Genomic DNA, 25,127 nt, shown 5'->3' with positions numbered 1-25,127 from the left:
ATAATTTCTATTTTTCAAACCTACGACTATTTTACACCATTTTAAAGACAAGACTCGTTAATCTAACCACATTGTCCAATTTCAAAAAGGCTTTACAGCAAAAGCAAAACATTAGATTATGTTAGGAGAGTACATAGCCAAAAACAATCACACAGCCATTTTCCAAGCAAGCATATATGTCACATAAACCCAAAACACAGCTAAATGAAGCACTAACCTTTGATGATCTTCATCAGATGACACTCCTAGGACATTATGTTATACAATACATGCATGTTTTGTTCAATCAAGTTCATATTTATATCCAAAAACAGCTTTTTACATTGGCATGTGATGTTCAGAACATGCATTCCCACCCAAAACCTGAATTTACTAAATGACTCATCATAAACGTTGATAAAATACATAACAATTATTTTAAGAATTATAGATACAGAACTCCTTTATGCAATCGCTATGTCAGATTTTAAAATAGCTTTTCGGCGAAAGAACATTTTGCAATATTCTGAGTACATAGCTCAGCCATCACAGCTCGCTATTTTGTCACCCGCCAAGTTCGGGGCTCACTAAACTCAGAATTACTATTAGAAAAATTGTATTACCTTTGCTGATCTTTGTCAGAATGCACTCCCAGGACTGCTACTTCCACAGCAAATGTTGTTTTTGTTCCAAATAATCCATAGTTATGTCCAAATACCTCCGTTTTGTTTGTGCGTTCAGGTCACTATCCAAAGGGTAACGCGCGAGCACATTTCGAGACAAAATAATTCAAAATGTTCCTTTACCGTACTTAGAAGCATGTCAAACGCTGTTTAAAATCAATTTTTATTGTATTTTTCTCGTAAAATAGCGATAATATTCCAATAGTGTATTCATTCAAAGAGGAAAAGAAAAAACAGCATGGTCGCGGGACCGCGCATATCCAATCTCTTTGTCACCAGGCAGACCACTGACAAACTGTGCTAGTATACTCTGCCCAGAGACAGGAGATGCCTCAATCCGCTTTCTGAAGGCTTTCAAGAGCCAATGGAAGCCTTAGAAAGTGCTTCGTAACAGCTCAGATACTGTAGTTTTGATAGAGAACCAAAAGAAGAACTACAAATTCTCAGACAGGCCACTTCCTGCTTGGAGTCTTCCCAGGTTTTTGCCTGCCATATGAGTTCTGTTATACTCACAGACACCATTCAAACAGTTTTAGACAATTCAGAGTGTTTTCTATCCAAATCTACTAATAATATGCATATTCTAGTTTCTGGGCAAGAGTAGTAGCCAGATTAAATCGGGTATGTTTTTTTCATCTGGCCGTGAAAATACTGCCCCCTATCCACAACAGGTTTTAAGGATCGGTGTTCCGCTAGCGGGACAACTTCTGTTGAAACTGGAGGGCTTCCAATTCAAATAAATAATCATAAATATTATGGATTTTAAACATTTAGGTACATACAAGTGTCTTATATCGACTGAAAGCTTAAATTCTTGTTAATCTAACTGCACTCTCCGATTTACTATTACAACGAAAACATGCCATACGATTGTTTGAGGATTGCGCCCCACATCAAAATATTTTTCCACCGGCACAGGTTTCATACATTCACATATAACGATTAAATATTCACTTACTTTTTGAAAATATTCCTCTGATTTGTCATCCAAAGGGTCCCAGCTATATCATGTACTGTTGTTTTGTTAGATAAAATCCTTCTTTATATCCCAAAAAGTCAGTTTAGTTGGCGCCATCGATTTGAGTAATCCACTCGTTCAACTTGCAGAGAAAGGAACCCGAAAATCTACCCCGAGACTTTGTTTCAACAAGTCAAAATACGTTTCTATTTACTCCTCAGATACCCTAAAATGTAATCAACTATAATAGTTATTTCAGAAAGGAGTATGTTCAATAAGAAACCGATTTTAGCAGGTGTGTAATGTCTTCATGTGCGCAAACACAATTTTCTAAGACTGTCCTTCTACTAAAACTGATATTTCTTATTCGTTGTTGAAGTTACAAGCCTGAAACCTTGAACATAGACTGCTGACACCTTGTGGAAGCCAAAGGAATTGCATCCAGGGAGCTAATTTTCAATATGACCTTTCTCTTGCATTTCTAATAGGATGGTCTCTCAAAAAAAAAATATTGTTGGTTTTTCTTTGGATTTTCTCCTACCATATCTATTGTGTTATATTCTCCTACATTATTTTAACTTTCTACAAACTTCAAAGTGTTTTCTTTCCAATGGTACCAATTATATGCATATCCTGGCTTCAGGGCCTGAGCTACAGGCAGTTCACTTTGGGCACGTCATTCAGACAGGAAGTGGAGAAAAAAAGGGCCGATCCCTAAGAAGCCCTTCACTGACAGCAAGATATTTAAGGAGTGCATGGTGACTGAAATAATTGGCTGACAAAATCTATGGATAGTAGACTATCATTTTATAACCTTGTTTCTTTAATAGGAAGAAATAGGCTCCAACAGAAAGCCCCCTTGTTAATAGCCTAAAGTAAAATGTAAGTCTCGAATTAGCCTACTTTCAGCACCCATGCACTGTCCATCTCGCGGCTGCCACTTCATAACAATGTAAGTTTTGCAAATTATATATGGCTTATTGTGAGGTCAATAACTCTGATAAATAGCTTCATTACAGGCAAGGAAACATATTGTTTTTACTAAAGTCAATTGTAGCAAGCTTACCTTTTACATTTTCACGCTCTTCCTCTCAGACTGAATATCAGTAGGCCTAGTCCGCACGCACAGATATTGCATCAAAGACGCCTTTGACTTGCCTCCTGAAGGGCCACCATACACAGTACAGGCATTGGTTAGGTAGCACAAAAGTGTTTCCATCAGCAAGAGCAGGGCAAGCCAGGGCTCATGATTGTGTGTAATGCAGTGTGTAATGCAGTGTAGCCTAATTTTATATACACCATCCCAGCAGCAAAAAAACTAGGAAAGGAAGTACATTTTCTTAGATATAGAATTTTGCCCTGTGCTTCTCAGTGCATGCCGTTTGTGAAATCGCACTAGGCGCACTTGATATTGGCTTCCAGCAAAGAATCAGGGATGAGGGGCAGCATCAGGCGCACATCGAGATATAATATGGAACTAATTCTCCAACACTGAGCAATATGACATGTAATCAATTACAAATGATATGATCCTCCCCTGGATTAAATAAAAAAATACTAAACCCTCCCCCTGACAGAAATGTAAAAATCATTACCCTTAACAAGTGTGCTTATTCAGACTGCTACCTTAAACTACAACCAATGAGTGATCAAATGCCATTGGTGTGTTGACACATAAAGGCTAGGCACCTAGTAGATTGAAATTGAGGTTCAGCCACTCTGGTCATTATGGTGCATTGAATATAATCTGAAACAGCCTTCTTCATTTATGGTGTGGTAATATACTGTATAATCCTGTTTTAATGTGTTGCCTGCAGTCTGTCAGTCATATCTGATGCCAGGCAGTATTTAATAACTTGAATTTACATGCATTGAATTAAAATTGGTAATGGTAGTGAGCCCTGTGTCACAGAGCCATCTTCTGTAGACATTCACACATGTTACCTCCTGCTTGCAGGGGCGAGGTGCGAGCGGAGGGCCACACAATCCCATCAACACCCTTCTGCTACACTCCTCCTCCTCCGTTCCAGTGTCCTGCGCTTGACATTTTACACACCGCGGATAAAAATAAACAGATCTACTGGAATGTCGGAAAATAAAGTGTCTGCGTTTCGTCCTCCTGCGGCAATAGGAGAAATGTTACCACTCAAATGCTGTCATGCCAGAACTGCTTAATGTTTTGTTACACTGTGATTTAATGAATTAACATCCAACTGTGACCATATAAGAGAAGTGATGCCCTGTGGGACTAAGAAGAGAGATTTCTTTAGACAGAAGATTCAGCTTTTATATGTAAGGCCTTGGATTGTCATTACCATACATTATGATAATGAAATGTATGTGATATTGTTTTGTGGTTATGTATGTAATAATGTGTTTGAGGTGATAATGTACAGTATGTGATAATGTGTGTGGTGTGGTAATGTATAGAAACAGGATAATAAATGTTTAAATATCCAAATGATTGAATCCTTTTGAATAAAACATAATGTACAATCCGTGTCCCCTCATTACTATCAGTAGCCTACTGCAGATCCCCAAAGCACTTGGTGTTAACTAAGAATCTGCAGTCAGTGTTGTGTGGGGAAGCATCATGCCACAACCAGGTATTCGTATATATCTCAGCTGTTTGATGTTTGATGAATATGATTGATGAATCCATAACTGGACCCTGTGTGTGTGTGTGCGTGCCTGTTTTTGTGTGAGTGAGTGAGTGAGTGAGTGTGAGAGAGAGAGAGAGGGGCAGAATTAGGACGATACTCGCTAATAATCAAAATTCTAAAACCACCTAAAAGGTAGCGATTCTCAAACCTTCCATAACAAAACCATCACCTACAGAGAGACGAACCTGGAGAAAAGTTCCCTAAGCAAGCTGGTCCTGGGGCTCTGTTCAGAAACACAAACAGACCCCACAGAGTTTTTTCTTTTATTTAACCAGGCAAGTCAGTTAAGAACAAATTATTATTTACCATTACAGTCTAGGAACAGTGGGTTAACTGCCTTGTTCAGGGGCAGAACGACAGATTTTTACCTTGTCAGCTCGGGGATTCAATCTAGCAACTCTTTGGTTACTGACCCAACGCTCTAACCACTAGGCTACCTGCTGCCCCACCCAGGACAGCAACACAATTAGACCCAACCAAATCATGAAAAAACAAAAGATAATTACTTGACATTTTGGAAAGAACTAACAAAAAACAGAGCAAACTCGAATGCTATTTGGCCCTAAACAGAGAGTACACAGTGTCAGAATACCTAACTACCGTGACTGGTCCAAACTTAAGGAAAGCTTTGACTATTTACAGACTCAGTGAGCATACCCTTGCTATTGAGAAAGGCCACCGTAGACAGATCTGGCTTTCAAGAGAAGACAGGCCATGTGCGCACTGCCCACAAAATAAGGTGGACACCGAGCTGTACTTCCTAACCTCCTGCCAAATGTATGACCATATTAGAGATACATATTTCCCTCAGATTACACAGACCCACAAAGAATTCAAAAACAAACCCAATTTTGATAAACTCCCACATCTATTGGGTGAAATACCACAGTGTGCCATCACAGCAGCAAGATTTGTGACCTGTTGCCACAAGAAAAGGGCAACCAGTGAAGAACAAACACCATTCTAAATACAACCCATATTTATGTTTATTTATTTTCCCTTTTGTACTTTAGCTATTTGCACATAATATGACATTTGAAATGTCTTTATTCTTTTGTAACTTTTGGGAGTGTAATGTTTACTGTTATTTTTTTATAATTATTGTTTATTTCACTTTTGTTTATTATCCATTTCACTTGCTTTGGCAATGTAAACATATGTTTCCCATGCCAATAAGCCACTTAAATTGAATTGAAATTGAATTGAAATTAAATTGAGAGAGAGTGCGAGTGAGTGAGTGAGTGTGCGTTGAAAGCAGTGACTGTTCCAGATATGTTTCTACATTTTGTGCTAAATCACAAGAGATAGCCTATATTGTTGACACTTTCCAGTGTAGCCTGCATACCAACACTATGTTGTCTTAAGAGTTATCAGTAATTAGGCTACATTGCTTCTGACATCTGAAACAACTGTACTATGACGCATGCAACGAAAGCGTTAAACCACAATTCCAATCATTAACTTTCGATGCATCATAACAGTCCAATCTAACAACTTCTTGCCTGGAGATTTGTGGGCCTTTATTCATTTTTTATTTACCTTCGTAGTGTTGCTTTCTCTTACAGATTGAACTATTCTTTGATGGGTCCTTTGTTTTGGGATCATTTGAAATGTGGTTCATGTAAGACTCTTTCTCCTAAGCATCCGTAGAGTCGAGCAGTTCCAGCAAATCCCCAGTCACATGGAAATCTTGCATCACGTCGCAGGCGGCAAGAATGAGATGGCACAATGGGTTCATTACAATGATTTCCTGTCTTCCATAATTACTGGAGTGAACGTATTATCTCTGTATATTCAAATGATTTACCCTCACAATAAGAAACTGCACTCATATGGGCATTAATATCTTATTTGAGTTTTCAAAACAAATTGCTTTGAAATGGGGTTGAATCCCCAAAGCATGTGTAATTAAAATATAAATAAGAAGAAATCCACATTAGCCTTTGCAGTTATTTCTGTCTTCATCAAGTTAACTCTTGGATGTGAGGGGAATGTGGCATATGACTATTAATTCAATTACTTTTTTATTTTTACTGTCAATTGACTCAATTCATTCAGCTTGTGATTCAAATCCTTTAACACTCAATTTGCAGTTGCAGCAAAGTACACATCCTAAAATTATATTATGCACATGTACAGTGAGGGAGAAAAGTATTTGATCCCCTGCTGATTTTGTACGTTTGCCCACTGACAAAGAAATGATCAGTCGATAATTTTAATGGTAGGTTTATTTGAACAGTGAGAGACAGAATAACAACAAAAAAATCCACAAAAATGCATGTCAAAAATGTTATAAATTGATTTGCATTTTAATGAGGGAAATAAGTATTTGACCCCTCTGCAAAACATGACTTAGTACTTGGTGGCAAAACCCTTGTTGGCAATCACAGAGGTCAGACGTTTCTTGTAGTTTGCCACCAGGTTTGCACACATCTCAGGAGGGATTTTAACCCACTCCTCTTTGCAGATCTTCTCCAAGTCATTAAGGTTTCGAGGCTGACGTTTAGCAACTCGAACCTTAAGCTCCCTCCACACATTTTCTATGGGATTAAGGTCTGGAGACTGGCTAGGTCACTCCATGACCTTACTGTGCTTCTTCTTGAGCCACTCCTTTGTTGCCATGGCCATGCGTTTTGGGTCATTTCCATGCTGGAATACCCATCTACGACCCATTTTCAATACCCTGGCTGAGGGAAGGAGGTTCTCACCCAAGATTTGACGGTACATGGCCTCGTCCATCATCCCTTTGATGCGGTGAAGTTGTCCTGTCCCCTTTGCAGAAAAACACCCCCAAAGCATAATGTTTCCACCTCCATGTTTGACGGTGGGGATGGTGCTCTTGGGGTCATCGGCAACATTCCTCCTCCTCTAAACACGGCGAGTTGAGTTGATGCCAAAGAGCTCCATTTTGGTCTCATCTGACCACAACACTTTCACCCAGTTGTCTTCTGAATCATTCAGATGTTCATTGGCAAACTTCAGACGGGCATGTATATGTGCTTTCTTGAGCAGGGGGACCTTGCGGGCGCTGCAGGATTTCAGTCCTTCACGGCGTAGTGTGTTACCAATTGTTTTCTTGGTGACTATGGTCCCAGCTGCCTTGAGATCATTGACAAGATCCTCCCATATAGTTCTGGGCTGATTCCTCACCGTTCTCATGATCATTGCAACTCCACGAGGTGAGATCTTGCATGGAGCCCCAGGCCGAGGGAGATTGACAGTTCTTTTGTGTTTCTTCCATTTGCGAATAATCACACCAACTGTTGTCACCTTCTCACCAAGCTGCTTGGCGATGGTCTTGTAGCCCATTCCAGCCTTGTGTAGGTCTACAATCTTGTCCCTGACATCCTTGGAGAGCTCTTTGGTCTTGGCCATGGTGGAGAGTTTGGAATCTGATTGATTGCTTCTGTGGACAGGTGTCTTTTATACAGGTAACAAGCTGAGATTAGGAGCACTCCCTTTAAGAGTGTGCTCCTAATCTCAGCTCGTTACCTGTATAAAAGACACCTGGGAGCCAGAAATCTTTCTGATTGAGAGGGGGTGAAATACTTATTTCCCTCATTAAAATGCAAATCAATTTATAACATTTTTGACATGGATTTTACTGGATTTTTTTGTTGTTATTCTGTCTCTCACTGTTCAAATAAACATACCATTAAAATTATAGACTGATCATGTCTTTGTCAGTGGGCAAACGTACAAAATCAGCAGGGGATCAAATACTTTTTTCCCCTCACTGTATGTAAGAAAAGCATTGCATTTCCAATGTCTCAATCAAGACTGGCAGATGATAGTTTTCCACACTGCCCTTTACAGTAGCAAGTCCAGGCTGGAGGAAGTTGACACTTGATTTAGGATTTGGCAGTGCTGTTGTGTGACCTGGATGACTTCTCCGCCAGATTTGGCATCAATACTGAACGTGTCACAACACGAGACTGCCCATTTCTAAATCATACGTCAACTTCCTCCTGAGGTAAATGCTGTGCAAATCAAATGCACTTCTGAAAAGGCAGTGTAGAAAATGTAATATCTGCAATGATTGAATGCCAGTTTATGCCTCAAGACTTTTGACTAGCTAATATGTTGTAGCATTGTCCTCCAAAATGGTGGATGCTCCATGATGTAAGTAACCCTCAAAACCAAAATAAAGTGTTTTGAGATAATGGGGTATTCTGTACAAACAAACATATCCATGTTTATTTTCCTCTGAACACAACACAAGTTAAAAGTGACAAAACCAAAGTCCCATTCACTGGGCAAAAGATAAAGAATATTTCTGAACGTAAATGCTACCAAGACACCATCTGAGCTCATCCAATAGCACCGTTTATTTATGCTGCAAAAGCGATTGCTCCCACTTGAGGTTAACATTTGCGTCCTATCTCTGTGTGGAACAGACGTTTGGCATGACTTGAATTTTCCAACTTGGGTCATGATGTCGATGGAGCACAAAGGGGGTCCAGTAAATAGAGCAGCGTGCTGCTTGGGGCCAAATGAAATGAAGCTCAGACACAGATTCTGTGTCACAGACGGGGAGAGATAAGGTTTCTCTTTCAAGGGAACCGCGGAGGAGGGAGCGATTGGAGAGGAAAACCAAATGGTGTGAAACTATCTACGACAGCTTGCTTTACAAAGCTCAGCTACAGTGGCAGGAAAAACTGTGAGAACCCTTTGGAAATACCTGGATTTCTGCATAAATTGGTCATAACATTTGATCTAATCTTCAGCTAGGTCACAACAATAGACAAACACAGTCTGCCTAAAGTAATAACACACAAACAATAATAATTTTTCATGTCTTTGTTGAACACACCGTGTAAACATTCACAGCTCAGGGTGGGAAAAGTATGTGAACCCTTGGATTTAATAACTGGTTGATCCTCCTTTGGCAGCAATAACCTCAACCAAATGTTTTCTGTAGTTGTGGATCATACCTGCACAACAGTCAGTAGGAATTTTGGACCATTCCTCTTTACAAAACTGTTTCAGTTCAGCAATATTCTTGGGATGTCTGGTGTGAAATGCTCTCGAGGTAATGCCCCAGCATCTCAAATCGGGTTGAGGTCAGGACTCTGACCGGGCCACTCCAGAAGGCGTATTTTCTTTTGTTGAAGCCATTCTGTTGTTAATTTACTTCTGTTTTTTGGGTCGTTGTCCTGTTGCATCACCCAACTTCTGTTGAGCTTCAATTGGTGGACAGATAGCCTAACATTCTCCTGCAAAATGTCTTTATATTTTTCCGGCGATGATAGCAAGCTGTCCAGGCCCTGAGGCAGCAAAGCAGCCCCAAACCATGATGCTCCCGCCATCATACTTTACAATTGGGATGAGGTTTTGATGTTGGTGTGCTGTGCCTTTTTTTCTCCACACATAGTGTTGTGTGTTCCTTCCAAACAACTCAACTGTAGTGTCATCTGTCCACAGAATATTTTGCAAGTAGCGCTGTGGAACATCCAGGTGCACTTTTGCAAACTTCAAACATGCAGCAATGTTTTTTTTTTGACAGCAGTAGCTTATTCCGTGGTGTCCTCCCATGAACACCATTCTTGTTTAGTGTTTTGCATATCGTAGACTCGTCAACAGAGATGTTAGCATGTTCCAGAGATTTCTGTAAGTCTTTAGCTGACACTCAACCTCATTGAACATTCTGCGCTGTGCTCTTGCAGTCATCTTTGCAGGATGGCCACTCCTAGGGAGAGTAGCAACAGTGCTGAACTTTCTCCATTTATAGACAATTTGTCTTACCGTGGACTGATGAACATCAAGGATTTTAGAGATACTTTTGTAACCCTTTCCAGCTTTATGCAAGTCAACAATTCTTAATCTTAGGTCTTCTGAGATCTCTTTTGTTCGAGGCATGGTTCACATCAGACAATACTTCTTTTGAATAGCAAACTTAAATGTTGTGAGTGTTTTTTATAGGGCAAGGCAGCTCTAACCAACATCTCCAATCTCGTCTCATTGATTGTACTCCAGGTTAGCCGACTCCTGACTCCAATTAGCTTTTGGAGAAGTCATTAGCCTAGGGGTTCACATACTTTTTCCAACATACACTGTGAATGTTTAAATTATATAATCGATATAGACTCGAAAAATACAATAATTTGTGTGTTATTAGTTTAAGCACACTATGTTTGTTTATTGTTGTGACTTAGATGAAGATCAATTCAAATTTGATGACCAATTTATGCTGAAATCCAGGTAATTCCAAAGGGTTCACATACTTTTTCTTGCCACTGTATATGCTTCGTGTTGTTTAATAACACATAGCAGAATATAGGGTATGTAACATCCTCATTAATTTACATTCATGCCTGCCTAGTAAAGTGCATGAGAGCTAAAATAGCAGATTACGCTGATTAGTTGATTATGGTTTCAGATATGCAGGTATGTCAATCATTTTGTCTGAGAGAGTGAGTTCCTGTTTTACAGTAGCTTTAACAGGCCTCAACCCTTTTAAGCCTGCCACCCTCCCTCTCAATATCTCTACTCTTCCACCAGACTCTAGTAGAAGGTGGTTGATATCTGTGTGCTCATGACAAAAACAGATGTTAATTGGGTGTGCAATCTTGAAATAATCACTGCCTTGCTCTCACCTCAGCTTTGATAGGGAGTTTGTTGGCTTCACACTGGAAAAGGGAGGAACATAAGCTATATTGAAATGGCTCTTTGAATGCCTCTGGTTTGTTATCTATCAAAATGTATTTGGCAGCAAGTGGTCATAACTTTGAAACGAATGTTCCTGTGCTGTACAGTGTCACAAGAGTAAAATGATGTGATGCATGTAGTCTGTCACACACTGTGAACCAATGTGTAAAAGGGCTGAACACAAACACACACAGACATTCAATAGAGCTTGCAAGTGATAGGAAATGAGACAACAGACCCCTATAGTTCACATTTTTGAGTTACAACGCTTCCAAACATATCGACAGCTTGAAACCTTGTTACTTTGACAAACACACTGGGGAGAACTGAAACACTAAGAACATCCCCTTTTTTTCACCTCTCCTCTACGGATCCACCTCTACTCCACCCATCCCCTGGATCCATAATACATACTTTAAGAGAATTACTGGAGATATCCAATCTCCATATACCACCTCCACGGTCAAAGGGCCTGGAAACAGTTGAAAATCACCCTGGAGGGAACCACTTATCCACCACATTCCTCCATTGGTGGGGGGGGTTCAACGTTGCCTAAAAGGTACCCACCATCCAAACACTCCAAACCCTTTATCTCCCATGTGTCGGTGGCGACAAGGAGCTGCCAGATAGCAGGCCTACTCCAGAAGCCCAGAGTGACAAGCTCCATCAGCAGAGTCCTTGTATGGCCATGGATCGGGCTGAGGAGGACGATAAGCAGCAGCCAGCCCAGCTATGCAGTCCATGTTTAGAGAGAATCCTTGGGACCGGGCATCCGCAGAACAATGTCTGTTTCTGTTCAATTTAGAGTGGTTATTGCACGCTGTTCTTCCCGCTAGGCAGTACGTCTTTTTCACAGCTCCATTGGGACTAACAGAGGTGAGTAGAGAGGTTCTTGTTTGGCTGGTCATCCTGTTCAGCTTTGACGAATTTGAAATGTATTTGTCACCAATGGAGTTTTTCTTAAATATGGTGAGATGTTTGGCTTTGGTTTTTTGACTGTGTGTGAGATGCATGGGTGGTTGGACTTCCATGAAAGTCCTTCACCTTGGAAAGAATGATGGTGCAGTAGACTAGCAGATGGGGAATCATCATGTGTCATGATTTTCTTAATGATATGATAGTCTTGTTTACGGCAGTGAGTAATTCCGTTATAATATGGATCATGGGAGATTAAAATATTACATTAGCAAACCATACCATAAGAGGTTCTTATTGATTTTCAGCCTTTGTATCCAATTGATGACATGAGCACCTGAACAAAAGTCCTCTACATTCAGTGAGAAATTGGACTTTCAGGCAAAGGGAGTCAGATAAATCTTGATTCAGAGCTAATTAGCTGATGCAGCTCATGCACTGGATAGGAGTGGTAAAGTTAGACCACAAATAATTATAAGAACATAAATAAAAAATAAATGCAAGACATGCATTTGTATGACATTTAAAGAGATAGTTCTCCCAAATTACAAATGTATATATTTGCTCCTTTACCCAGAAAGCAGATTATGGACAAGGAGGGACTGCAATCCACACTTTAGTTTGGTTGAATTTTTGACTGCCACCAACAGTTAATATTAGCATTTTTGAACCAAAATGTAAGTTAATGTCCCCCATAATTACAATGGCATGCAGTTAACAGACATACCCTGATGCTACACTATTGTCCTCCCAGTTTTTTATTATCTATCGTAATGTAATGCATGAGAATGGCTGAATATATCATTGTGCTGCCTATACTCTATGACAAAAACTAGGAGAACATGAATATACAGTCGCTGAAAGTGTACACACCCCTTGCACAGTCTTCACATTTTGCTGCCTTAAATTTAAATCGAAGAAAGGTTTCAATTAGATTTTTTTCCTATCGATCTACACAACCTACTCAAAAGGTTCAAAATGAAAGACAAATGTTAGAAAATGTTCTAGATTTGTGTATTTATTATTAAGATGCGTTGACTGCGTATGTCTTCACATCCCTTTTGGTGGAAGAACCTTTGGCAGCCATTACAGCTGTGAATCATTTTGAACATGGTTCTACCAACCTTGGACAACTCTTAGGGCAACATACTGGGCATTCGGAAAGTATTCAGACGCCTTTACTTTTTCCACATTTTGTTACATTAGTCCTATCTAAAATGGATAAACATTTTTAAAATCCTCATCAATCTACACACAATACCCCATAATGACAAAGCGAAAAACTGTTTTTTAGATTATTTACTTAAGTATTCAGAACCTTTGCTATGAGACCCGAAATTGAGCTCAGGTGCATCCTGTTTCCATTTGACCATCCTTGAGATGTTTCTACAACTTCATTGGAGTCCACCTGTGGTAAATTCAATTGATTGTACATGATTTGGAAAGGCACACACCTGTCTATATAAGGTCCCACAGTTGTCAGAGCAAAAACCAAGCCATGAGGTCGAAGAAATGATGTGTAGATTGATGAGGGAAAAAATTATTTTATACTTTTACTTTAAAATGTGGAAAAAGTCAAGGGGTCTGAATACTTGCCGAATGCACTGTATATCAATTGATTTTGTTCAAATTGCTCAAGCTCAGTAAATTGGGTGGGAATCATTGATAGACAAGTAAATTCAAATCTTGTCTCTGATTTTCAAGCAGATTTAAATCAGGACCGATACTGGACCATTCAGGAACACCTCTTGGAAAGACATTCTGGTGTGTTTTTGGCAATAAAATTTTAGCTGAAATTGTGCCGCTGAAAATAAAACTCTGTCCTTGGTTTAGGTTTTCAGAAGACTACGGCGGGTTTTCCTCTAAACTCCCCAGTCCCTGCTCGTGCCAAGCATACGCATAACATGATGCTGCCACCACAATACTTGAAAATACAGAGGATCAACAATATTGCATTGTAATTTTGTTTAAAAAAGGGATAAATAAAAGTGTTGCATCCCAATGGGCCTGTGATTATGATTTTTGAGCAGATTTATCATCATTTGGCTAATTGTCTGCAGTAACATTTTACAGACACCAGCCCTAAAGTAGTTTAGTGGATCGGCCCATCACTCAATAAGTGCACACACAAAAATGGGATGGTGTGGAGAAATGCTATGGGACTGATTTCTGGTCCCAATCCATATTTGGAATTACAAATGTGTACACTGTACCCTCTGAACATAACTTTCATTCAGTTATGCAGCAAGCTAGCCTTGAAAGCTTGCATTCCTATGATATCAATACCTACTTTAGATTTATCGTGACGGCTTATCACATCTTTCACTTACGGAGGGGTGGAGCTAGCATGTTGGAGTAAACGGCTGTGTTTGAGAGAGGCTCCCGCAACTTTTTTGCGAAACAATCTAACTTAACCTTCTTTACAGCACTTTTAACAACATTAGTCTCTTTCTAATACAATATTGTAACTTTTTATGTGAACATGCCGAGTAATAGGCAACTGAAGGACAAAAAAACGGAGGCCTCCTCCCCACCAAACAACGAGACAGACATGGCAGAAGGCACAGGTGACTTATCCGGGCTCTGGGAGAGCTACGTGTTGCTATAGCTGAGGATTTTAAGGCTACTATTGCTGAACTGGACACTAAAATTGAGAACACCATTCGAACGGTTGCTTCACAGGGCCAGTGTATTGTGGACCTTGAGAAGGCTTCTGAATTCAATGCTGGTAGGATCGACGGGTTAGAGAAGCTATGCACGTCCTTGCAGGAGAGTGTGCAGAAGCTTTGTGAAAGTGGTCGACCTAGAGGGCCGTTCCAGACGTCATAACATTCATAACCTGCGTGAGGCTGAATGAGTAACCTGTTACATGAAGGACATCCCTTCCATGTCTATGATGATTACGCGCCCGATGTGGCAAAGCATCGCGCCGGCTAGAGGGATGTCATGACCAAACTCTGCAAACTCCATTTTCGCCCAGCCTTGCTCTTCCCTGCCAGACTCAGAATTACCCCGCATTCTGGTGATAAGATTTGGCTCTCCTCGGTTTTGGACGCAGAGAAGTTTATCCCGGAATATACACCAATCCCCGTACGGGTTAGAGCGCCTTGTCATTGTGTGTTAGGGTCTGCTCATGGACCCAAATCCATACTGTGCCATAGCGGGTGAAATCTTATTAAACTGTCTCAGCAAGGGCTGCCGACTGAAGTTGTATTGTTGCTCCCGGACATGTAAGATGCTGAGCTGGCAAATAGAGGGCGGTCAGAGCTTTCATTTCACTTTCATTCTGGCTGGACGACTGACCCGTCATTGGAGTTTAGAGCGATGCCCGTTTGAGTGGCTTGCCAGGTTTGATAATTCCCACATTTTTGTTTTATTATTAGGTTATTATCATCATACCTTGTATTTATTGTTTGCAGGGGACTGGTGGTGATGGTTGGGCCGGGTCAGATAGGGTGGCATCGGAGACCTGGATATCATGTTGGTGTTTTGTGCCGTTCTGCTTCTGTCATTGCCACGGGCCCGTTCTCCCCATTAGGTTCCCACCAGCCTCCTGTGGTGTTTGTGTATATATATATATATATATATATGTAGCTGTGTGTACATATAATTATTATTTGTACTTAATTTTTTTCTCTTAGCATTTTATTATTATTGTGTATGTGTACACTACCGTTCAAAGGTTTGGGGTCACTGAGAAATGTCCTTGTTTTTGAACGAAAAACACATTTTTGGCCATAACATCAAACTGATCAGTATACAGTGTAGACATTGTTAATGTTGTAAATGACTATTGTAGCTGTAAATGGCTGATTTTTAATGGACTATCTACATAGGTGTACAGAGGCCCATTATCAGCAACCATCACTCCTGTGTTCCAATGGCACATTGTGTTAAGCTAATCCAAGTTTATCATTTTAAAAGGCTAACTGATCATTAGAAAACCCTTTTGCAATTATGTTAGCACAGCTGAAAACTGTTGTTCCTGATTAAAGAAGCAATAAACCTGGCCTTTAGACTAGTTGAGTATCTGGAGCATCAGCATTTGTGGGTTCGATTACAGGCTCAAAATGGGGGACCTTAATTGTGTGCTAGACCAATATTTGGATAGATCCTCTACCCGAAATACCCCTACCTCCTATTCAAGCGAATTCTTGAATACCTATATAAAAAATTCAAACTTATTTGATATTTGGGGGATCTGTAACCCAACGGGTAGGGAATACTCCTTTACTCTCATGTTCACAATGTTTCTACCCGAATTGACTACTTTTTGGTTGATGTGAAATTACTCCCTGTAATGCGAGGTATCATGATATTAGAATCTCTGACCACAGTCCACTCACCTTCTCCCTGAGATTGGGTGACATCGTATCAAATGAGAGGGTCTGGAGGTTGAATCCTCAGCTCCTCACACCATCTATGGAGAAACACAAATAAATTACCGCTTTAAAATTTGAATATAATCAGATTCTCTCAGCTAAAATTGCAAAATCTTTTCTCTCTGCCAAGCAAAAATATTTTGAGTTGTGACAAACCACACAAATTACTTGCCAGACAACTTCGAAAAACTGAGAGTGACAGAATGATTCACAATGTTAAATCTGCAACTGGGGAATTACTCTCTTCTCCAAGGACATCAATGACAGATTCTGACAGTTTTACGAGATTCTATATACATCTAAAGCAGATCCTAACCCTTAATTATACAAAACTTTTTAGAGGACTGTAATCTCCCTGCCCTGAATCAGGAAGATTCCAACTTCCTGAATAAGGAAATATCTCTTGGAGAAATTCGAGAAACAATTACATCTCTAAAGAGTGGCAAGACCCTGGGCCCAGATGGATTTCCTGGTGAATTCTATAAAACATTCAGCAACATGCGCTCTCCCTACCTGCACAAAATGTTGGTTCAGGCAAATGAGGATGGAGCTCTCCCACCTACTTTGGATGAGGTGTTTATTACAGTTATACATAAAAAGGGTAAAGATCCGGAAGAGGTAGGGTCATACAGACCAACATCTCTCCTTTATACAGACCAAAAGATTTTAGCAAAAACTCTGGCTAACAGGCTTAGCACTTTAGTGGGCAAATTGGTCCATTCAGATCAGACCAGCTTTATCCCTAACAGAAACTCATTCTTCAATCTCAGGCGCCTCTTCAACATTACGTATTCTCAGAGTTTACCCAACTTGGAGCTTGCCGTTATATCGCTTGATGCCGAAAAGGCCTTTGACCAAGTTGAGTACTCCTATCTATTCAAGTTCCTACAGAAACGTAATATTGTAGATGGATCCATTTTATGAACCTAACTTTTATATAGGAACCCCTGTGCGAGAATACTCACTAACCAATCATTGTCGCCCCGATTTAACTTTTATAGAGGGACAAGGCAAGGTTGCGCACTATCGCCTCTGCTTTTTGCTCTAATCATTGAACCTCTCGCTCAAGCAATCAGATCTCATGCAGCAATACACGGCTATAATAATAACGATACTCTAAATATGATTTCTATATGCAGATGACATTCTCCACTATGTAACAGAACCACAATCTAGTATTCCAGCTATTCTTGATTTGATTAATTTGTTTGGTACATTCTCGGGATACAGAATACATTTGAACAAGAGCGAATTAATGCCCATACGGTTGCAAAACACCTCTTGGTTAGAACTTCTTCCATTTAAGGTATCTTCAGAAAAAATGTACCTATCTAGGAGTTGTAGTTACCAAACAATACTCCTCACTATTTAAAAAAATGTCCCCTCTCTGATGCAAAAACTCAAGGCAAACATACAATTTTGGAGAACTCTCCAAATATATCTTTGCTCGGAAGAATTAATGCCATTAAAATGGTCTTCCTCCTACAACTGCTTTACCTATTCCAGAATATCCCAGTATTCATAGCAAGTCCTTTCATAAACAACTGGACTCAATTATCCATCCATTCATCTGGGATTATAAAACACAGAGGATAGGTAAAAAAACACCTCTATAAATCCAAGATGGAAGAAGGATTGACTCTCCAAAATGTTATATTTTACTATTGGGCCGCTAACCTCCGCGCTGTTACGTTTCTGCTGGATGACGCACTTCCGTCAAATATGACGCTTTTCAATCTGTTAGCACACCTTCTACAGATGCCATTAAGGCAAAATGGGAGGAAGAACTAGGGACTGACATTTCTGTGGCAGACTGGGAAGATAGCTTGGAGTATATCCACACCTGCTCCATTAACTCAGACATCGTCTCATACAATTCAAGGTATTACACAGATTACACTATTCCAAAACTAAGCTGCATAGGATATTTCCTGATACATCCCCTATGTGTGATGAATGTCATGCTGTGCAGGGTACACTACTCCACTGCTTTGCCCTATGCTCTAACTTGCATGGTTATTGGTGTGGAATTTTTAGGATCCTCTCTGAAGTTTTGGATGACTTCAATTGACCCAGACCCGCTTCTGATCCTGGGAGTGTTTTTTGTTGTATTTATTTCATCTTTATTTAACTAGGCAAGTCAGTTAAGAGCAAATTCTTATTTACAATGATGGCCTACCGGGGAACAGTGGGTTAACTGCCTTGTTCAGGGGAAAGAACGACAGATTTGATGGATGGGGGGTATGGGGGATAAGGAGGGGGTGACATCTGCCCTCTTTCTGTTTACCTGTCCTTGTTCTGTATGTCTTATTTTGTATTATTTACTTTGTACTTAGAACTCTGGGTATTTTTGTTTCTGTCTGCTCTTTTATGTTTAGATAAGAATTGTATACTTGTCTTTTCTACAAAATACCTATACACCATTCTTGTGTGTTCAATAAAAAATATTTGAACAACCGCTTTCACTTACTATGTGTCGTACGATGATGCAAAGGGCTGTTTAAGGACTGAGGGAGTACAAGCAAAGTCTGGCCAAGTGCATGTAAGCTAAAATAACCCTGTAAGCCAAGATAACTGATAATAAAAACATGAATGACTAACTGGCTGACATTCAAATAAAGTGTGTCCAGCCTGTGTGAGCCAAGAGCAAAAACATGACTGACTCAACTGTGAGTTCACCCCAACTCTCCCTCTCTCGCTATGATGAAGTTATTTGGGGAGAAAGCTTCCCAGTATTACAATATCGTCATTAAAACTCCACTGACTCAGAATGGAGTCAGGTTCATCTGCATGCTGTGTCTCTGCCAAGGGACACGCATCTACATTGTTTCAAAAGGAAACAAAATCACACACCGCACATTCGATGAAACTTTGATGGAACCGCTCTCGCCTCTCCCTTAAGGTGAATTGATTTCAAAGTCAAAGCTTAAAATAATGAAAGGTAGTCACTGTGTAACCTAATGTAGTAGGCATAGAAAGATGCCTGAGATTGGAGTTCCCACTTCCGTTTTTCAGGGGAAACGGAAGTTAGGTTGAAAATACTGTATCCCTGAAAACCGAATGTTAGCGTTTTCTGGCGACTCCGCATAGGCTAGTCACTGTGTGGTGTGTGTAGTGCATTTGGAGCAGCATAGGCTAATTCAAAGAGTGACTGTTGCAGCATCCTCTGACATATTATTCATATCTGTCGGCTGCTAAGCTAGCCTTCTACCGGAGGCCTGGAGATAGAGGGGGCTAACAAGGGGAGACAAAAGATGTCAGAGAGCTCAGCGTTGGGTAACTTGACCTGACATGGCATTGCAGTGACTCAAGGTTACATGCAGGAGCAGCAAATTATTTTCTTTAGTGAGTTATAATTGACCTCAGCTTATCTGACAGGCTGGTCTCATAGACTAGACGTAACATAGTAAACAAAAATCGGGGACACTCAAATTAGTGTCATATATTACGTATGGTAGGGTTACATAACACAGAAGGTTAATTAAGGCAAAACTGAAAAGAGGGTGGTTGGTCAGGGTGGATAGGTAGGTGTATACCACGAACATCTAGCAACCCAAAAGTTAGCAACTACTTGCTACTTTTTAGCTACTTTTTAACTACTTAGCATGTTAGCTAACCCTTCCCCTAACCCTTAAGCTGACTCTTAGAGATATGCATCTTTCCCTTTCAATACAATTTGATAAATATCTAGATACATGGGCTTCGATACTATACAGGAATGATACATTTTCATTTGAAATTATTCGGTGTGATTCAGTTTGATAAGAGGAATAATGCAAATGTCTAGCAACCCAAATGTTGCATGTTCGAAACCCATCACGGACAACTTTAGCATTTTAACTAATTATCAACTTTGTAACTAAACTCAGCAAAAAAAAGAAACGTCCCTTTTCAGGACCCTGTCTTTCAAAGATAATTCGTAAAAATCTAAATAACTTCACAGATCTTCATTGAAAAGGGTTTAAACACTATTTCCCATGCTTGTTCAATGAACCATAAACAATGAATGAACATGCACCAGTGAAATGGTTGTTAAGACACAAACAGCTTACAGATGGTAGGCAATTAATGCCACAGTTATGAAAACTTAGGACACTGAAGAGGCCTTTCTACTGACTCTGGAAAACACCAAAAGAAATATGCCCAGGGTCCCTGCTCATCTGCGTGAACGTGCCTTAGGAATGCGGCAAGGAGGCATGAGGACTGCAGATGTGGCCAGGGCAATAAATTGCAATGTCCGTAGTGTGAGATGCCTAAGACAGTGCAACAGGGAGACAGGACGGACAGCTGATTGTCCTCGCAGTGGCAGACCACGTGTAACAACACCTGTACAGGATCGGTACGTCCGAACATCACACCTGCGGGACAGGTACAGGATGGCAACAACAACTGTCTGAGTTACACCAGGAACGCACAATCCCTCCATCAGTGCTCAGACTGTCCGCAATAGGCTGAAAGAGGCTGGACTGAGGGCTTGTAGGCCTGTTGTAAGGCAGGTCCTCAACAGACATCACTGGCAACAACATCACCTATGGGCACAAACCCACCGTCGCTGGACCAGACAAGACTGACAAAAAGTGCTCTTCACTGATGATTTGCGGTTTTGTCTCACCAGGGGTAATGGTTGGATTCACGTTTATCATCGAAGGAATGAGCGTTACACCGAGGCTTGTACTCTGGAGCGGGATCAATTTGGAGGTCTGTGGTGGTGTGTCAATGCATCATCGGACTGAGCTTGTTGTCATTGCAGGCAATCTCAACGCTGTGCGTTATAGGGAAGACATCCTCCTTCCTTATGTGGTACCCTTCCTGCAGGGTCATCCTGACATGACCCTCCAGCATGACAATGCCACCAGCCATACTGCTCGTTCTGTGTGTGATTTCCTGCAAGACAGTAATGTCAGTGTTCAGCCATGGCCAGTGAAGAGCCTGGATCTCAATCCCATTGAGCACGTCTGGGACCTGTTGGATCTGAGGGTGAGGGCTAGGGCCATTCCCCCCAGAAATGTCCGGGAACTTGTAGGTGCCTTGGTGGAAGAGTGGGGTAACATCTCACAGAAAGAACTGGCTAATCTGGTGCAGTCCATGAGGAGGAGATGCACTGCAGTACTAAATGCAGCTGGTGGCCACACCAGATATACTGACTGTTACTTTTGATTTTGACCCCCCCCCCCCCCGCCCCTTTGTTCAGGGACACATTATTCAATTTCTGTTAGTCACATGTCTGTGGAACTTGTTCAGTTTATGTCTCAGTTGTTGAATCTTGTTATGTTCATACAAATATTTACACATGTTAAGTTTGCTGAAAATAAACACAGTTGACAGTGAGAGGACGTTTATTTTTTTGCTGAGTTTACTTACAAATTTGTAGCTACTTTGCAACTACTTAGAATGTTAGCTAACACTTCCCCCAACCCTAACTTTAACCTAACTCCTAGGGTGTGAATCTTTCCCTTTCAAGACGATTCGATACGTATCTAGATATATGGGCTCCAATATGATACAGAAATGCAACATTTTTGTTTGAAACGATTCAGTGCGATTTCGTTTGATTAGAGGAACTAATCGATGCGATTCAGTTCGATGCGATACGAACCAATGCACTAATATTTATTGCATAAACACATGAATTTTCCATTCTTAATTCAAATCTGCTGTTCATGAGCTGGGCCTCTCTGAGCTGAATTCTGTGTGTGAGTGTGTGTGTGTTGGTGTGTGCGTGTCTATTGTGTATGTAGGCACCTAAGCTGAGCCATAAGGGAAACTAGGCATCTACTACCCCACTATCAGTAAGGGGGGGGGGGGGGCAATGCTTGCTTTTGATCTGAAATCACCGTCACCCACTAATTTATTTATCATTTTTGCAGATTCAAAGTGTTAAGAGCTAATAATGTATCAATATTTATCAAAAACAATTAGCAATGAAATAGCCAATGAATATATAGCACAACTGTCACGTCCTGGCCAGTATAAGGGTTAATTGGTATTGTAGTTTGGTCAGGACGTGGCAGAGGGTATTTGTTTTATGTGGTTCAGGGTGGTGTTTTTGTAGTAAGGGCATTTGATTTAGTATTCCAGGGTTTTGGGGCACTGTTTGAGATTCACGTATTTCTATGTTGATCTAGTTAGTTGTATGTCTATGTTTGGTTAATTGGGGTGGACTTCCAATTGAAGGCAGCTGTGTGGTGTTGCCTTTGATTGGAAGTCCTATATTAGTTGGGTGTGTTTGTCTGTTTAATTGTGGGAGATTGTTCTGAGTTTAGCCTTGTGCCTTGCCAGACTGTGTGTTGATCGTTCCTTCTCTTTTGTTATTTTGGTGTTCATTTTGGAGTTAATAAACCTCAAGATGAGCTTACATATACCTGCTGCGTTTTGGTCCTCCTTAACCAACGACAACCGTGACAACAACTTTGGATTTCACCCCTGTCTCATAATTGAATGATTTAGACCGTTTTGAAGGTCTAGGAGCATCTCTTCTCCTCCTGCTTCGACCATGCAGGGATTGTAGCAAAAGTGATTGCTGTCTTTGTTACGAAATTAGCAAATTTCCCCTGTATATCTAAAAATAATCACATATACTGATTGTTTCAAGCAAAATTACCAAAACTATTGCTGATGGTGAACGAACAATGGAAATAAAATCTAATGTAATCCCCAATCAGCATATAGCCTACCTATAGACAGATGAGTTGTAGCTTAGGCTGGTAAAACACCATTTCCACAGTGCATTTGATAAAAATAACCTACCAAATTACATTGGTTGTCACTCAACTAATAAAGCCTAATAATGTGCAAGCCATTTTACAAACATTTGAATGCTGAAGTTGACACTCAGATGTGCCAGATCAGAAATAGGCCTACCTCTAGTTGGTCAGCGCATGAAGCTGCGCACAGCACTCAGTTTGAATATAGTAGGGTACTGATATTGCCTGGGGTTGTTCAGCATGCAAATTTACTTGTAGATCAATGACTGTCAACATAATTACATGCTTAGTTCGACACTGAAAGAAAGGACGCATATTTTTGGAAGGTTGAAAGAAAGTGATTTGAGCAACAACAAAAACGTTCACCAGTGATTTGTAATGTTTGAATTGATTTTCTGACCGATGCATGCTACATTTGGATCGGTTTGGGTTCCTGCAAACCAATGCACTAATATCTTAAATATTTGATGCTTATTGGTTTATCGTTACATCCCTATTAACTCATAACCCTAACATTAACGTTAACCATAACCTTAACCCCTAGCCTAGCTAATGTTAGTGTTAGCCACCTAGCTAACGTTAGCCACAACAAATTGGAAATTGTAACGTATCATACGTATTGCAAATTCTTAACATATTGTATGAATAGCAATTTGTTCCATATCATACGAATTGTAACTCGTCACATATCATACGAAATAGATGATGGACATGCACAAATTAATACATACCATACCAAATGTAACATATCATATTGTATTTTCGTTTACTATGATACGTCTACCTCTGAGTCCAGGTTGCATCTGTGCTTCTCTGTAAACACTCAATGAAATAAATAGCTTGGGATCAGACTCCTGTCATGTCCAAATGGGTAAAAAAAAACAACCTTAGGCCTATATCCTGTCAATCAGAACAATATTGAAGTTGGGTTTAAATATTTTTTGTATAAAGGATAAAAATATATGTATATAGCATTATGGCTAAACAAAATGGAGCATATCTAGTTTTGCATTAGGCGTAGGTTGCATTAACCTCGAATACCCCCTGTATATTAATATTGTCCCAATAATGTAGTTTCCACAAGTAAATGTTTCTAAAATACATGACATGAAGAAACGATACAGATTTGTTCAAACATGATTCATGTTCAAGTTTTGGTTAGATAGAATGAAACTATATCTTAAATAAGCTGTTAGAATAAATGCATAATTTTTTCTCAAGAAAGCAAATCAAATAATATATGGAAATTAATTCCCCCGTTGCTTTGCATCAGCGTAAAAAAAAAAACATTATTGCATCACTTGAGAGATGAGAGCATGGACATTAAAACCAGGATGAGAAATGAGAGAGGGGGGGACAGAGCAAGAGAGTGAGTGAAAGAGAGCAGTCCCGAGGAAGCGTGCGCTGAGAGCCCATGATCGTCTCTAGTCGGCTATCTATACTGTACTCTACAACTCAACTCAAGATTTATTGACGATGTCACAACTTACATCATTGTTTTATCGAGGGTTGGAAATTGAGGATTTCTCAAGGATTTATGTTTCCTTTTTCAGCCTCATAATACTTTTTCAATAGCTTATAAATTCCGTTCCCCATTACGTGGATTAAAACGGTAGGCTAGCAATTTGGGCAACTACTGTCACTTGTAATGTTACTCATTTTTGTAGGCTACTTTATCGGCTAGTTGACTTTAAATCCTACCTGTAAAGAACATGTGCATGGATGTAAATTGCAGACTAGATTGCTGTCAGCTGTCGTTTATTTTCTGATACTGTATCTTTGTGATTTCATGTTGCAAATGAGAATCATGTAATTAGGACAAATGTTGTCTAGCCTTTCCAAAAATAATAGCCTATGTAAAGAAAGATAAGACTATGAAAGACATCTTACTATCGCCGGCTTTAGCCAGTTCTAGCCTTCTGGGGGCCCTAAGCAAGATTTGGTTGGGGGGCCGCTTTGGGCAAACACTTTAGTGACCCCCCTCTTGATGGTGGAGAGAATTTGTTTTTAAGTTCATTTCCTGTAATTCATCACATTTTCTCATGGGGGTGTATAGAAAATGTTGCACTTTTAAAGCAGTTCTCTGCAATTCTACACATTTTGTAATGAATTTGCAATGTTAATATGATATCTGAGGGAGAATGACTGACAAAAATCAATGTGGAGGTCAGTGCCCCTGGACACGTGCGCTGTGT

The 25,127-nt window shown here is 40.2% G+C and overlaps 1 protein-coding gene across 4 annotated transcripts in view; it reads left to right on the top strand.

The window, feature by feature from the left end:
• The first annotated feature begins 11,672 nt into the window (after nt 1-11,672).
• Nucleotides 11,673-25,127, top strand: part of LOC106585125 (sodium/calcium exchanger 1) — a 54,639-nt gene continuing 41,184 nt past the window's right edge. For 2 of the 4 annotated variants that reach the window (XM_014171002.3, XM_014170985.3), the window contains exon 1: nt 11,673-11,807. The gene's annotated coding sequence lies outside the window, so the exon portion shown is untranslated. The remainder of the gene's footprint in view (nt 11,808-25,127) is intronic. The other 2 variants (XM_014171016.3, XM_014171010.3) reach the window with 1 other exon arrangement.

This window comes from Salmo salar, chromosome 02, assembly GCF_965601325.2.
Source record: "Salmo salar chromosome 02, fSalSal1, whole genome shotgun sequence".
NCBI classification, from domain to species: domain Eukaryota; kingdom Metazoa; phylum Chordata; class Actinopteri; order Salmoniformes; family Salmonidae; genus Salmo; species Salmo salar.
Note: the sequence above shows the minus strand (reverse complement) of the source record. Positions and strands in the feature narration are given on the sequence as shown.